This window comes from Protopterus annectens, chromosome 11.part0 (assembly GCF_019279795.1).
Source record: "Protopterus annectens isolate FY-2018-M chromosome 11.part0, PAN1.0, whole genome shotgun sequence".
Lineage (NCBI taxonomy): Eukaryota > Metazoa > Chordata > Ceratodontiformes > Protopteridae > Protopterus > Protopterus annectens.
The window spans coordinates 1,159,986,754-1,160,001,709 of record NC_056745.1 but is presented as its reverse complement, the minus strand read 5'-3'; the positions used below and the strand labels follow the sequence as shown (position 1 = coordinate 1,160,001,709).

Sequence of the window (14,956 nt, the reverse complement as noted above, 5' to 3'; positions counted from 1 at the left end):
GTGTGTGTGTGTGTGTGTGTGTGTGTGTGTGTGTGTGTGTGTGTGTGTGTGTGTGTGTGTATTATACATAAGATGTATATTTTTAGTGTTTAGAGGTTTTACACATTTTTAGGTTTAACCAAGACATGCCACCACCAACACACACACAGACACACTCACTCTGAGGTGTGTGCACCTCAGATAAAAGGAAAATAAGTACCAGACATAGCAGTCCTGATGTTGCTCTAAGGTGATATTATCTCAGTCAGAAAAATTAAGAGGGAGGTGAGGTGCCGCTCACATTGCAGATGGCTTGCTTGTCCCCTTCCCTCCATAATATACTAGTATTTTAGCAGTTACAGTTTCTTTTTTATGTCATTCCATAATGTGATATTCCAGGAACTGCTTTTTCATTACCTTTGAATTTCATTCAGAAATTTCATGGGTATGTGATTCCAGTAAATGTGCTTCCATGAGCAGAACTTGAACTTCTGGAAGTAAAATATGTAGTTTTAGTTTCACTACCTTCTTTTATGGAGAGTTTTGCTCTGTAGTTTTACTGACACCATTTGCTAACATTGCTCAAAATGTGAGGTAGGCAATAGAACCTGCCCATTTTCACAGTCTTTTATATAAAGCTTGCAAATATATAGAGTCATAAAAAGTATATCACCACTAAAAGTAATTGCGACTTTTTTGCAGACTTTTATTTGTTCTTTAGTAATTTGGTGGAGTCTGATTCTTCATGACCTGAAGGACTTAGCTCACCAGGCCTGTTTGTCAATGGCTGCCTCTTTAAGTTTTTGCAAATTCATATTCTTTATTTCTGTAATGCTGTCTAGACATCTTAGCCTCTGCTACCCCTTCTTCTATTGGCTTTGATTTTTCCCAGCGTCAGTGTCTTCTCTAGTGAATCCTGTCTTTGTATAATGTGACATAGCATTTCAGATGTATTTTTGCTATCAGACCTACTGCCCAGAACTATAATTTTCCAGTATATTGCTTTAATTGTAGTCCAGCTGTCTTAGTCATATATTAATTAGTGAGAAAACCATACCTTTGGCTGCATGGCTGTTTGCTAACAATGTGATACCTTTGCTCTTTAAAATCGTATCCAGATTTCAAAGAAGGAAGCATCTTTTAATTTTATGGGTGCAGTAACCATCTGCAGAGATCTTTTTTTATTTTTTATTTAACATTTGTTTACCAGAAAAGTTCAACTTGGAAGGAAGCCAATTTTCAGTGGAGGCCTAGAGAGAAATGCTCCAGATGCATGTCTTTGAAACGTGGGAGGAAACCAGAGCACCCGGAGGAAACCCACATGAACGCAGGGAGGACATACAGACTCCACACAGAAAGCACTTCAGCCAAGAATCGAACCAGAGAACCTCTTGCTGTGAGGTGACACTGCTATTGCTTCACCACTTATCTTTGAGACAAGGAAAATAAAATCTGTCACTGCTTTCACTTTTCTATCCATTTACAAAAATGGTAAAGCTAGATGGCACAATTTTTTTTTCATGCTGAGCAGCAAACCCTCTTTTGCAGTTTCCAATTCCACCTTTATAGGCAGGATCTTTGATCACTTTCAGACATCAGAATGAAATCATCAGATAGATTGAGTTAGTCAGTATTTCTCCTGGTGACTGTGATTCCGTCAGTTGACTCATGTAACCCAGCATGTTCAATATATATATATATATATATGTATATGTGTGTGTGTGTGTGTGTGTGTGTGTGTGTGTGTGTGTATATATATATATATATATATATATATATATATATATTAGGTAAGCATGGCAACAGTACACATCCCTCCCACATTCCTTTGGTAATACTGCGATCTAACTGTTGCTTCTTATTCTGCATACCAGCTCTTCTGGAGGGAAATAAGACGTCCCAGTAGTTCAGTTTCTCTAAGAACTTTCCACAGTTTGTTATGGTCCACATATTCAAAGGCTTTAAATTAGTTAACAGAGCAGAACTAAATATCTTTCTCAGTCTTCCTTGCTTTCTTTGTTATCCAGAGGAAGTTGGCAATTTGGTATATGTCACATTTAACCTTTCAAAAAACCACTTGTGTATCTGGCAATTCTCAATACATGAATAACTAGAGTCTGTGTTGTAGGATGTTGAATTTTACTTTCTTAGCTTGTGCAATAAGTGAAACTGATTAATAATTTCACCACTTTTTACCATTACCTTTTTTGAGACTGAAATATTAACTTTCCTTTTCCAGCCCTATAGGCACAGTTGCATTTTTTCACATTTGCTGGCAAATAACAAGCAACTCTGTAACAGTATTATTTTGCAGGATTTTAGACAATTCCCCTAATACTCTATCACATTCTGCAGACTTGTTATTAGCAAGGCTTTATATGGTCCAATTAGGCATCATTCAGGATGCCTTACTCTAAATCAGGGAACATACCATCATATGTATCGATAATCTCAGGATCATTTTATCTAATTCTTCTGTATATTCCTGACATATCTACATGTGTGTGTGTGTGTGTGTGTGTGTGTGTGTGTGTGTGTGTGTGTGTGTGTGTGTGTGTGTGTTTGTATGTTTTTGGTCATAAATTTATTTTATCACTATACTATTTTTTTGGTTAATAATGTCAATGGTATGATTCACTGAATGCTAAAATAGTTTAATTAGATCCTACCCATCTTTGTGTTTTGTCATGCCCATTTTATCTAGAAATTTCTCTGAATATCACCCATCACATTTCTCCTAATATCCACATGCTAATTCTAGCTGATAGATTCATATATCTGTATGGATGTTTGTAAACATATAAGTAGATGTCAATTCACTGAATGCTAATTTTTTCTTACATTTTGTAAATGTGGACCTGTTTTGTTGACTGCATATTTAATTCAATATGCAAATGATTGAATTGTGTTTTGTTGAACAGTAGATATAGTGGCTGATAGTATGTTTTAATAAGGTAAATGTGGATTTGGGTTTTTAATGTCAAGAGATGGGAGTGTGCATCCGAGTGTTTGCAGGTTAGGGTTAGAGTAAGGACTACAGAAGGGGATAGATTTAGTGTTGTGCATGTATACTCCTGTTTGTGATGTGTATTGGAGTCTCTTTTGTAGTGGTAGTGTTACAGAAAGTGTTTTTCCCTAATGTAAGGTGTAGAGCTGGAGCTAGGTAGCTCACACTAGTGAAGTGATGCAGGGGGCCAAAACTATAGATATTAAGGGCATTTAGACAAATGTGTCAAATGTTTTGAGCATTAGTCTAGACAACTACATCAAATAAATGCTCAGAACACTTAGCTGTGACTGTTTCAACAAAATGTAGCAAAGCCACAAAATGCTGTAGACTTTATTTGTATAAATGCTTTAATCAGTTATATAAAGCTGCAAATATTCTCAACATTTAGACATCTGATTCATGTGGTCTGAACAGATGCTGCACAAATGCTCCAAATATTCCAAAACTAATAAAAGTTATATAAGTGTTACTAATTCTCTATGCTTTAGCTGCAGAAATGCTTAGATCAGTCAGACAAATGTTCTGCATGCACTGAATGTTAGACAATGATCAAAATGCTTGCAAAACAAGTGGTCTAAATACCATAAGTTCAAATAGACTCTTGCAAAAGTCCTGAACATTTACAAAAATGTTCCAAATGAAACATTTTTTGCTTATCCAAATCCTTTGACTATTAATTATGCAATCCTGTAAGCATTTTAAGCAAAGAATTTTGGCATTTGTAAAAATAATTTAACTGTTCAGATTAAGATCAAAGCAACTTATAATTACCCCATTTGTTTTTTAGTGATTTGTCCTTTTATCTTTGACTGGTGATATAGCTACTGAACCTGACAATACATAAATACATTTTTGTTATATTGAGTACTGTGGTATCTTTGGCATTCACCTGATTTACTACCACAACAAACAGATATGGAACCTTTAACATTGCAAACCTTTGTTTAACATTTTAGCTAAAGAACAGTACCTCATGAATGCAACGCCCTCTCATGCTGCATTGCTGCTTCAATACAAGTGCCACAGGACAGATCCCATAATTCTCTGACAGTCAAACATATAAATACCTTAGCCACTAACACTGCTAATCATGCTCATAGCTGGCATTTTTGGAATTTCAAAAATAGCGCATGACTAAAGTCTGTCAATGTAGTGCAGGGGATGAAGACTATGACTTGCTAACAAGTTTAATCCCACCTTCCTGGGTTTGAGTCCTTCACTCTCCATTTGCCTAGCTTGTCACTCTGAATAAGTCACTTAACTAGACGGTGCTTCTGGGTTGCCTCTGGAAAAAAATGCACTATCACCTAGTGAGTTTTCAAAGCAAATAAAAAGTAAATAACTTAAGGATGCATCACCAAGTGATTCAGAAACAAGATACTGTCAGTGGTTTTAGGTGATTAAGATGACATTACAGTTTCAGTTTAAGTGAGTTATTTGACACTGTTGTAAAATGTGTTTAGATTTGATTTCAAATGAATGACCATAAAAAATTACTAAAGTCATAGTCTTGGCTACTATATTTAGAAAAAAATGATACAGAAAGTTTAAATATTTAAGTCATTTTTGTGGGTGTTATACACGTTATTCAGTTGTCCTTATGTAGTCTGATCCCACCATGGATGATTTTGATTCATCTTCATTAGGTATGATCTAGTAGTGGTTCCTCAAAGACGGGTGTCTTTTGAGTTGATTTCCTCATAGTAATGTTGTCACTCTTGCTCACTTCAGGATTACTGTTACTCAAAAAAAGAAGAGGAGGAATTATACTGTTTAATCACTGCCAATCATGAGCGGACAGGTGATCTGCTGTGGCGACCCCTAACTGGGAAAAGCCGAAAGAAGAAGAAGAAGAAAAATGTACATTTCGTACTTTCTCTGGAGCACTAAACCTCAGAGTTGTTAATATATACAAGTAAGGTGGGTGTGGTGGACGAAGGTCTTCACATGAGGGCACAAAACAGCTTACTCCTGCAAAAAAAAAAAAAAAACAGTATTAGACAGTTCTGTTCATTTGAAGGATTTACTATTTTCCCCCATTTTTTTTGGGGGGGGTGAAATTGGGACTGAATTTATTTGCTAGGATATTAGAAATATATTTTGGGTCAGAAAAGGATATGTCATTATGAATAAGTTCAGAGCACTACAGGCTATTGATATGCAGTTTTAGAACACAGCTAAAGAAGGATTTATATTTATCTTTGACTTCAGAGGCCAAGCCAAGTCCATGGGTTCCTTTAATGGACATGACAGTCTTCTTTTTTTTGTAATGCTTTTGATATTCTCATTGAGAAGATGAGTTTGGATCTACCAAATAATTTAAGGAGTTTCTTTCTTTTGTTGTATAGTTAATTTATGGTTGTGGACCAACTGGGTGGTTTGTTTTTGAATTTTGTGTGATACCTGGTTCTGGTATTGACCGTTAACTTACACATTTTTAAGACTTGAGTATGCTGTGTCCTCTTTTAGCTTTGTTTATAGGACCATAGGCGGTTACTAGGATAGTTGCCCTAGAGCCTTTTTCAGCCTAGCCATTCATGACCTGATTTTCCCAGTTATCAATGCCCAAGGGCTAGAATGGCTTTGGTATATGCCTGTGATTTAGGGCATCTACAAACTGCCCCTGTCTATAAGGGCTACAGGTGACAAGCCAAGGGTGAATTTGTGGTTTTCCGTCCATTGGCCCAAGTTGCACTTGAATAGGCTTAGGGAAGAGCTCGGTTTCACATGAATGGGGAATTTGTTCCAGAAAAGGAGTAATCTCTGAGACACAGGCTATCCCTCCAACATGTTTTGTTTATGTCACAAGTGGGGTTTGGATCCTTAGATTGGGTAATTATAGTGCTGTTTGTTTTTGCAAATGTGTAGCAGCTCCATCAGGGTTGGATTGGAGAATGCCTTGTATGTTAGACGTAGATTGCCCCTCAGTAATCTGTAGGAGACCAAGTACAGGGACAGGGCTTTGAGGTAGTCTGCACAGGACATATTCTTTCAACACTGTATTCTTTTAGTGAGGAACTTCTGTGCCCACTCCAGTTCTTGTAAATGCCTGGTCAAGTGCACGCAGAAGAGTGCATTGTACTCGATTATTGGTCTAATGAGGGCTGACTATAGTGGGACTATGATATCCTTAGATCTGTATGCTATACCCTTACTTATAAATTGTTCTACATCAAAGGACTTTCTCACTACCATGGAAAATTGTGATCAAAGTTCAAGATACTCATCCTGAGTTTCCAAGTCCCTTACCAGTGGGTCTACTTTTACGGGAATGTTATCAATGTTGTAATTTGCAGGGGTGATCATCTTCCCAAAGGGTATAATTATGCATTTTTTGTACTGAGCTTAAGGCCATGGTTCTGGCACCAGTTATTTGTCTGTGTCAGACCTTCCTGGAGTATGGGGGAATTGGTGATTGCAGTCATGAGCAGATTTGGTCATCCAAAAGCCATCTACATTTGCCTTGACTTCAGAGAAGTATATCCCAAACAGGAGAGGTCCCAGTACGGAGCCCTGTGGGAAACCACTAGTAAAAGGCCTCTTGCTGGAGGTGAATTCCCCTATCCTAACTTTGTGTCCTATCTATGAGACATTTTTTTATCCATCGGGTGACATAGGGACTTATATGTAAATTTGCAAATTTGTCTATAATACCCAAATGTGGTGTTGTGTCACATGTCTTTGCCAGGTCAAGTTGGTCAGTATGTTCCATTTTGCCCTCATCCATGGCTCTAGTGACCTTCTTAAAGAAGTCCACCAAATTTAGTAGGCATGACCTGCTCTTGATGGGTACAGTGTTTGAAGATTTCCTGTGTGTTTGTTTATCAGGTCCCCAATAATTTTTAAAATGGCCTTGCATATAAGACTAGTCAAATTTATGGTCTGTCGTTCCCTGGCTCTGTTGATGATCCACCTTTGTTTAGAGGGATGACAGTTATAGTCCTCCAAGTATACTACAGGAAATGAATACTTTGTCAAATTCTGTAGAAATATGCAACAAAATCTAGAAGATCTAGAAGATTTAGGATCTTTGCTTGGAAGTGTTTACATAGATATTATTATACCCCAACAGACTCCAAAGAATTTTTCCTCAGGTGGACAGCAAATGTTGGATGTGTGACTACTCTGTCAGAAATTCTGGGTGAGCAAATTGGTGTAACTAAGGAAATTATTTTATGAGCTATGATACGGAATTGGAATTATCTAGACTTATTAAGGCCTTCCCCAAGTTTAATTCTGGTGACTACCAAGAAAGCAATTACTAGAAAATTGAAATCAAAGTCTAAACTATCCATGCTAAGAGTAATGAATATAGTAACAGAGATAAAATAACTGTAAGTGGGATCTTTAGAAAAGGATAGGAGCAAATTGCATAAAAAAATAGGAATTGTGCGAACAATGCATGCAAAATAATGTTTTGAATGAGGTTTAAGGGAAAACAGGAGTTAAATGAGCTATGTAATATTAGACTGACATTGACTGTATAAAAGACTATGTTATGTATAATGTTTCCAACTGTTTTCATTGATATAAAAGTATTACCACCTTTGTTATAAGTTATAATTCAATAAAGATGTTTATTGTTTAAAAAAAGTTTGAAGTCAAGCACAAGCTGCTTACGAGTTTAGTGGTACTGTTCCAGTTAGCCAAACTAAGTGCCAGGAGGATAGCTACATGTTTTATTGCACATGAGAGGTTGCTTTAAATCAGCAAATGTTTAAATTCCAGCTGTGATTTTATTTCAGTTCCTGTTGGCAAAGACTTGCCTGTTTTATGTTTGCTGTGATAAAATGCTTGTTTTTATATAATATTGCCATGTTTGCTGTGTCCGCATATATGTGTGTGTATTTATGTGCATATATATATATATATATATATATATATATATATATATATATATATATATATACACACACACACACACACACACACACACACACACACACACACACACACACACACACACACTCACACATATAAATGAGTGTGTGTGTGTGTGTGTGTGTGTGTGTGTGTGTGTGTGTGTGTGTGTGTGTGTGTGTGTTGGTACGTGTTTGGTCATAAATTTATTTTATCACTATACTATTTTTTTGGTTAATAAGGTGAATGGTATGATTCACTGAATGCTAAAATAGTTACATTTTAGATTATAGCATGTACTGTAACTTCATAGTATCCAGCATTTTCCAGTCTCTATTGCAATTCAGAGTTGAGGTTCTGAATATCTGCTACACTTTCATTATTTTCTTAGTTATGTACCCCGTAACCCATGACCTTAGCATGATTTGATGTCTGATTTTTATTTTTTTTTTTTGTTACTGTGACTTTATTTTTTCATCAAAGTAATATTCATGACTCTTGCCACCAGAAAACGACTAGTTTAGAATGCTTTTTTTTAAAAAAGTTTGGCTTAACTTATTATTAACTATTTTGGTAAGAAAATAGGGTTTGTAAGTTTCTTATAAAATATGGAAAAAGGATGATATGGCTGACAAATTTCATTTTGCTTGCAGTGATATACATATCCTAAAAAGTGAAAGGAGAAGATGATATGGAAAATTACAGTATGCAAATTCTATGAATGCCACAAGCAAAAACAGCCTTGAGTACAAAAATGCACTCAGAAAATAGGGTTCATCAAAAGAGTCAGTGCTCTTTCCCTGAGGTTCAGTATTCTTGGAATTGGTTATATTAAGAAAGGGAGTAAAGGAAAATATATGTATAGGGGTGTGATGGGCTTCTCCCCATAAAAAGTATGTTTTCAAGTTCCTCTTCACATTCATTTTCTTCACTTAAAACAGAATTTAAATGTGTGTCTTTTGAAAAAGATATAAAAACATAAACAAACCTCACTGTTCTACAGAATATGGCAAAGTATTCATTTCCTGTAGTATACTGCTCAAATACAGAAAGACTATTCTGATAACTTTCTATGTAAGATAGAATTACCAGCTTTTATCAGAAGCCATAGGAAAATGATCCATAAATCATAATTCTTCTTTGAGCTTAGCAGTTAAATGCCTTGAGGTTATACATTGACCTTGATGAATGTGCTTTGGTACAATATTCAGATTTAATCTTGCTAGGCAAGGTCTGCATGCTGTCAGCTAGAAAGGTACGCCACAATGTCTGTTTGTGTGTATGTGGGAGGTGTATCTGTGTGTGCATGCATGCATTTGTGCAACTCTGCCTGTGTGCATTTCTGTCAGCTTTGTGTTTATCTTCATGCACACTTGGTACCCAGTATGTTTGTTAATTGATATAACTGTATTAGTGCACACTCATGGAACACTGTGTACATAACTGTACATGCCTGTTTCTGCATGTACAGATGGTGTGCAGTGTGCACATGTTCCTGTTTGTCTGCATGCATAAATAAAAGAACATAAGTGAAAGCATGCATATATATATATATATATATATATATATATATATGTATGAAATACCAAAATGCAGTTGTAAAATTTAAATAACTTAAACATTCTTTAGTAAAATTTAAATAACTTAAACATTCTTTAAATTAAGTCTCATTGCCTGTCCACATAATGGGCATAGAACATATTGTATTTTGTACAACTGTGATTATGATGACAGCATTTGGATACTGCAAGGGAATGAAGAAGGGAATAAACAAGAAACATCTTCACAGTCTAGGTGAGCCAAAAAATCGTTTGTGATGTCAGAGCCTTCTCTGTACAAACAGTGCTATCTGCATGTGCATACACAAATATACAATGCTCACTGAAAATAGCATTTGGCTTTTCATTTTTCAGTGATATATGACCTAGCAGAATTACATCATTCTAAAATCAAGTATGGTTAAGTTGTAGAGTAAAGACCTAGTATCAATAGTCAATTCACTTCTGAGGCTTAAAGAAAACACTTAAGGATGTATCAAAATGTAGAAAAATATTAGAACTGAATGCCTGCAACATATGAACAACAGCTGGCCAAATCTAATGAAGTCAATGTAACAACAAAAGAGCTCATCCTAATAAACATTTGATCAAGGAAACCTGAATAGTTAGTCACTGAGAGTGCCTTTGGAGGGATTATAGAATGCCATTTAACAAAAAAATGTATTTGTCTGGGCACTCATCTACAATCTTCTCCTTCCAGAATAACACTTTCCATCTGGCTTATGCCTTTCAGATTTGTGTTTTGTTAGTCCTGGAGAGCAAGATTTTGTTTTATGTCATCTCAGGCCACTTGTGTTTCAACATGAATAACAATAAGAAATTTGGTGGTACAAATCTCATTCAAAGTTATTGAAAATCAAAAGAAAGGAATGTATTACTTTAAAAATATAATACTTCAACTGTAGGAAAAGCATACAATCATGCAAGTAAAAAACTAAAAAACATTTTAAAACTAGCTAAGCTCATTTATGAGAACCAAAAAACTGAATTAGGCAACACCAAAATGTTCTCTATGAGAGCCAGCTGATCGAAACAGGCAACAGCAAAATATAATTTTCATATGTTATCAACACAAACAAAAGAATGCTTATATGCTGTCACCCTATACTACATAAAGGAAAAGTTGTGAATAAGGGTACAAAACTAACTAATATTCTTAGGGGGTTTTTTTTGTCAGTCTGAACAACATGATCACACAACAAAAATTGGACTTCTGTGATCCATTAAATTGCTGCATTACTGTAATGAGCTTTACTGTAGAGTCAATATTAAAATCACGGTCTAGAATAATCGATTGTTCAGGACCAGAAAATATTCTAGGTTGTTCTTGTGCAGAGATTTCAAATGATGTAGCTTCTAGTCTTACTTTTTTAAATTTCTGTTGTCAACTTGTGTAGCTCCTGATAAATGGTAATTAGACAACATTTTACCAGTCCTTAACAGGGATATTGTTGATTAAGATTAACAACTATAGGTCTATCGGCTTGACTTCTGTAGTGGAAAAGATGTACTTTGGCCTTTCTTGAGGGAAAGGATACAGTTGGATCATTAAATGACTTATTCCAGCATGTATTTGCTAAGAAAAGTTTTGCTTTTACTGGGCTCATGGTATTTTACGGCTCTGTCAGTAAAGCTGTGGATCTTGATAATGGAGTAGGCAATGTCTGTCTTAACTTGTCTATGGCCTTCATTTACTGGTACTGCAGTAGGAGATGTCTGTCTTGACTTGTCTATGGCCTTCAGTTGCTGGTATTGGACTATGAGATGTCTGTCTTGACTTGTCTATGGCCTTCAGTTGCTGGTATTGGACTATGAGATGTCTGTCTTGACTTGTCTATGGCCTTCAGTTGCTGGTATTGGACTATGAGATGTCTGTCTTGACTTGTCTATGGCCTTCAGTTGCTGGTATTGGAGTAAGAGATGTCTGTCTTGACCTCTCTATGGCATTCGGTTGCTGGTATTGAACTATGAGATGTCTGTCTTGACCTCTCTATGGCCTTCAGTTGCTGGTATTGGACTATGAGATGTCTGTCTTGACTTGTCTATGGCCTTCAGTTGCTGGTATTGGACTATGAGATGTCTGTCTTGACCTCTCTATGGTCTTCAGTTGCTGGTATTGGACTATGAGATGTCTGTCTTGACCTCTCTATGGCATTCGGTTGCTGGTATTGGAGTAAGAGATGTCTGTCTTGACCTCTCTATGGCATTCGGTTGCTGGTATTGGACTATGAGATGTCTGTCTTGACCTTTCTATGGCCTTCAGTTGCTGGTATTGGACTATGAGATGTCTGTCTTGACCTCTCTATGGCCTTCAGTTGCTGGTACTGGACTATGAGATGTCTGTCTTGACTTGTCTATGGCCTTCAGTTGCTGGTATTGGACTATGAGATGTCTGTCTTGACTTGTCTATGGCCTTCAGTTGCTGGTATTGGACTATGAGATGTCTGTCTTGACCTCTCTATGGCATTCAGTTGCTGGTATTGGAGTAAGAGATGTCTGTCTTGACCTCTCTATGGCATTCAGTTGCTGGTATTGGAGTAAGAGATGTCTCTCTTGACTTGTCTATGGCCTTCAGTTGCTGGTATTGGACTATGAGATGTCTATCTTGACTTGTCTGTGGCCTTCATTTACTGGTACTGCAGTAGGAGATGTCTGTCTTGACCTCTCTATGGCCTTCAGTTGCTGGTATTGGACTATGAGATGTCTGTCTTGACCTCTCTATGGCATTCGGTTTCTAGTATTGGACTATGAGATGTCTGTCTTGACCTCTCTATGGCATTTGGTTGCTGGTATTGGACTATGAGATGTCTGTCTTGACCTATCTATGGCCTTCAGTTGCTGGTATTGGATTATGAGATGTCTGTCTTGACCTCTCTATGGCATTCGGTTGCTGGTATTGGATTAAGAGATGTCTGTCTTGACCTCTCTATGGCCTTCAGTTGCTGGTATTGGAGTAAGAGATGTCTGTCTTGACCTCTCTATGGCATTCGGTTGCTGGTATTGGACTATGAGATGTCTGTCTTGACCTCACTATGGCCTTCAGTTGCTGGTATTGGACTATGAGATGTCTGTCTTGACTTGCCTATGGCCTTCTGTTGCTGGTATTGGACGATGAGATGTGTGTCTTGACCTCTCTTTGGCCTTCAGTTGCTGGTATTGGAGTAAGAGATGTCTGTCTTGACCTCTCTATGGCCTTCAGTTGCTGGTATTGGAGTAAGAGATGTCTGTCTTGACCTCTCTATGGCATTCGGTTGCTGGTATTGGAGTAAGAGATGTCTGTCTTGACCTCTCTATGGCATTCAGTTGCTGGTATTGGATTAAGAGATTTCTATCTTTGCTTGTCTATGTCCTTGAGTTGCTGGTATTGGAGCAAGAAATGTCTGTCTTGACTTGTCTATGACTTTCAACTGCATCCCACCTGAAGGTTATCATTGATTCTGGAAAACAGCTGTTAATAACAATTGATATAGTTAACTGGAATGTAAATTATTAAGCAACACACAGCAAAAGGTTAAGATTAATAACAACTACACAGATTGGCTGGAGGTACAAGCTGGAGTCCCACAGGGATTTGTTTTAGGACCTACCTAACTCATGTTGACTAGCTACATACACAGATAATATTAAAGTAGGTACCCTTATAATAAGTACCACTGATACTGATATCTTTAAATTGCTACTTAAGTAGTCTACACTTGGTTGATCATCAATGGTTTGCACATTAATCCAAAACCTGGGGAGTCATATTCTTTGGTAAACCCCACCCAATGTCTAACTTTACATGGGTAATTTACAACTTAGCATATAAAGGACTAAAGTGACTTGGAGATTGTAATCATTAACAACTTAACATTTAAAGCAAAGGTGCAAATAATATAAAGTGAAGATATGAGCATTGTGAGGCACACTTTTTAATCATTTTAATTGATTTGCATTAGTAAAGCTATTTGTCTCATTCTTTAGCTAGTGAGATATGCTTATTTTGGAAAGCATTCATTAAAACTTCACCAAAACAGTTTCAGTTCATTAGAATTTTCCTTGTGATGCCAGACTTGAGATTCTCAGTCTTTACCTTACTGGGCTTGTACACAGTTTTTCCCAACTATGAGAACTAAGAAGACTATGGTTTGAGAGAAAGATGCCTCCAGCCTGGTTAAGTATTTGCACACCACACAGCTAGTGTCTAATGTGTTAAGGAATAGTTTATTAGTGATCTGTGACAGTTTTTATCAAGTGCTAGAAGGCTGGCAATGGAAGGGGAATGGCGTTGTCGTTACTCCATTATGCCTGGTACTAATGTATGAAAAGGACACTTTTGGAACTCAGTATGATTATACAAAGACTGTTTGGGGGAAATATAGAAATGCTTTTGTAATAACATTGATTGGGGGTAGTAAAGCTGATGTGATGAAAATATCTGGATAATATTGTTTAGGAGCTGATAAACCAGGCTATTTGCTCACAAGCATGCCATTTTCTACAGCCAGTAGTGGTTACATGCAACTCTGCACAACTTATTTTAGCCTAGGCACACTTGAACCTGACACCTACAAAATAAAGACATGTAAAATTAGTTCTTACTATGGAGAAAACTTGAGTTGCCTCTTCTACCCACTAGCCAGCTACACTGTCCATGGCAGTTCACTCGGCAGACCATTGTGAATCTCTCTAAAGGTAGGAAATAAAGGGCATTTTATAATAAGATAACTAAAGACAGACTTTTCTGACACAGCAAACTGATGGCTTATAGTGTTTTAACTTTGTATCAGAAAGGAGTGTCCTGTCTGGAGTTTTTTTGTAGTCTGTCATAACTGGACAGATGTAATCATGTTGTATTATGTTACCAGAACTTTCCAGTACTTTCCATGTGGACTATATGTACTAAAGCAGTTAGGTAAACACTCTGTAATCTCATCAGCATGAAGTGTTTCCTCTCCCTTTTCTTGATGCATACGTGCTTGTTCTATACAAACTAAAGAATGCATGGTATCAAGTTCCTTTCTTGTCAGTCCAAATTGTAACTGCAGTTAGAAAAGCATATATCAAATATAAATGTTCACATTATCCCCATTCCAAAAAGAGTTTGTGTTCCAGTCATATAAATACAAACTTAAAATATAAACAGTAGATCAGATTGTATCTGAATAACTTTAAAGAAGGATTTACCCTAAAGTCTCTTGGTAGTTTGTTCAAAAGCCTTAGTACTAATTGGATATCTTTAACGAACTGATACTATTTTTGTAATCTATTGCAGATGACATGTTTGCAAAAGTAGATTAAACCAATTTATGAAGGACATGTCATTGTTTCCTTCCAGATATGTTTGCTTCTATTATATGAAGATATTTGACTTGAACCAACTCCATCATGCTTAGAGAACAATGATAACACTTGAAATGTGTCAGTTTTATATTAAATAACATGGCTTGACAGAGAAAATGACTATAATATTTCTCTTATTTAATTGCACTGTTTTCTATTACATTACCCTGTTTGCCAGTATTTGTAACTATTGCAGTGTGAAAACATATGAAAAAAGAAATGGGAA

General features: G+C 36.6%; 1 protein-coding gene across 4 annotated transcripts in view; it reads left to right on the top strand.

Annotated features, from left to right (window-relative positions):
- RELN (reelin) overlaps positions 1-14,956 on the top strand; it is a 3,085,913-nt gene that overhangs the window by 2,520,178 nt on the left and 550,779 nt on the right. The gene's annotated exons all lie outside the window — the stretch shown is intronic.